Consider the following 2,305-nt stretch of genomic DNA (forward strand, 5'->3'; position numbering starts at 1 on the left):
AAAGAAAGAAAGAAAGAGTGATACTGGGAATTTAACCTGGGGTCTTCATACCTAGCTATATCTCCTTCCCTTTTTTTGCCAGGCAGGCGCTGTGCCGCTGAGCTAAATCCCCAGCTCCTTCCCTTTTTTTGAAACCAGGTCTCACTAATCTGCTAAATTCTCTTTTTTTAATACCGGCAATCAAACTCAGGATCTTGCATTTGTCAGGCAGGCACTGTGCCACTGAGCTATATATCTCTGGCCCCTCTGCTAAATTCTTCAGAGTGAGCTTGAATTTACAATCCTCCTGCCTCAGCCTCCCAGCAGGCAGAGATTACAGGCATGCACCACCACACTTAGCTGAAGTTCTACATCTCAACAGGATACAAGTGTACTCGTGAAGACATCAAGTTGTACACCTAAGATCTATACGATTTACTAAAAATGCTTTTCAAAAGAAAAAATGACCAGTGTCAGAAAGCCTTCATAATTATGTCCCTTAAAATAAAAAACACACATAACTTCAAAACACAGAAAAACTCAAGAGCAAACTAGAACGGATTTCCACAGAAGAGTGACAGGAAAACCTGAGGGTCACAAAAAACACAGGTAACATGCCTCACAGGGTGGGATCTGAAGCCCTACAGAAAAAAGTGAGATCTATGACAGTCCATCTGATGACCTAGACCTAATTAAGGAGCCAATGGGCAGGCCGTACACACGGTGCGGGGAGCCAAAGGGGCAATCTATGATGCGGGCGGGATGGTACTGAAAGCTATTTGATGCTCACAGCAGTGAGCAACATGAAACTTATCAATTATTTATTTCCAGAATTTCCTGTTTAATATTTTCAGGCCACTGCTGATGTGAGTAACTGAAAGCTAGAAAAGTGGTACCATGAATGGGGACAGAGGGAGGACAACTGCAAAAACGACAACATATTCAAACCCATGAATTGTAAGAAGGATCAGGAATTCATGACAATGTTTTTAAAAACATCATTAGCTGGCCATGGGTGGATGCACGACAGTCCCAATTACTCAGGAGGCTGAGCAAAAGGATTGCTTAAACCCAGGATTTAGGGGCCAGTGTGGGCAACATAGCAAGACCATGACACTTTATAAATAATAACGAAGTAGCTGGGCATGGTGGCACACACCTGTGATCCCAGCTCTTGGGAGGCTGAGGCAGGAGGGTGGGTAACAAATTATAGGGCAGCCCAGGCTACGTAGTGAATTCAAGGCCAGCCTGATCTACACAGAAAACAACAAACGAAAAAGAAAAATAATAAAGATTAATGGTACACATCTGTAATCCCAGCTACTTAAGCAGTTAAGGCAAGAGGGTGACAAAGTCGAGGTTAGCCTGGGCTATGCAGCAAAACCGTGACTCAAAATCAAGGAAAAGGGCTGGGAATGGAGCTAAGCGGTGGAGCTTTTGGCCAGCATGCACAAGGTTCCATCCCCAGTACACCAAAACAGCAAAAAGGTATTAGCTGGGCGTGGTGGGGCACGCCTGGGATCCCAGCACTTGGGAGGGTGAGGCAGGAGGATGATCTTGAGTTCAAGGCCAACTTGGGCTATATAGTGAGTTCAAGGTCAGCCTGAATTACACAGTGAGACCTTGCTTTTTTTTTTCCTTAAAGATATTAAATAATTTTTTTAAAAAAAATTTTTTGGGGGGGCGCATACTGGGAATGGAGCCCTGGGACTTTGCACCATGATACAGCCCTTACCTTTTTAAAATTTAAGTTTGAAAGCCAGGCATGGTAGCGCATGCCTGAAATCCCAGCACTTGGGAGGCTGAGGCAGAAGGATAATTTGAGACCAGCCTAGGATACAAAGTGAGCTCAAAGCCAGCCTGAACTGCATAGTGAGACCCTGTCTCAAAAAGACAAAAATAAATGAATAAATAAAAATTCATGTTTGAGCTGGGTGTGGTGCCACAGACCTGTAATCCCAGCACTTGCAAGGCTGAGGGAGGAAAATTGCGTGAGTTCAAGAACAGCCTGGACCGGGGATATAGCTCAGTAGCACAGTGCCTGCCTTGCAAGCACAAGGAACTAAGTTCGATTCCTGGTACCAAAAAAAAAATTTTTTTTTAAATAAATAAATAAAAAGAACAGCCTGGACTACACACTGAGTTCAAGGACAACCTGAACTAGGTATCGAGAGCTTGTCAAACCAAAAAACAAACAAAACAACAACAACAACAAATTATGTTTGAGATGGGGCTTCACAAAATCACTAAGTTGCAATGTTCGGGAGATTTTAAATAAATAGGAATCAGGTGTGGTGGCACACACCTATAACCCTAACACTGAGAC

The 2,305-nt window shown here is 43.5% G+C and overlaps 1 protein-coding gene across 6 annotated transcripts in view; it reads right to left on the reverse strand.

Moving 5' to 3' along the window:
- LOC102009755 (pre-mRNA-processing factor 6) overlaps positions 1–2,305 on the reverse strand; it is a 34,411-nt gene that overhangs the window by 12,293 nt on the left and 19,813 nt on the right. The window lies entirely within an intron of this gene.

The sequence above is a fragment of the Chinchilla lanigera genome, unplaced genomic scaffold, assembly GCF_000276665.1.
Source record: "Chinchilla lanigera isolate Chin_1 unplaced genomic scaffold, ChiLan1.0 scaffold00127, whole genome shotgun sequence".
Lineage (NCBI taxonomy): Eukaryota > Metazoa > Chordata > Mammalia > Rodentia > Chinchillidae > Chinchilla > Chinchilla lanigera.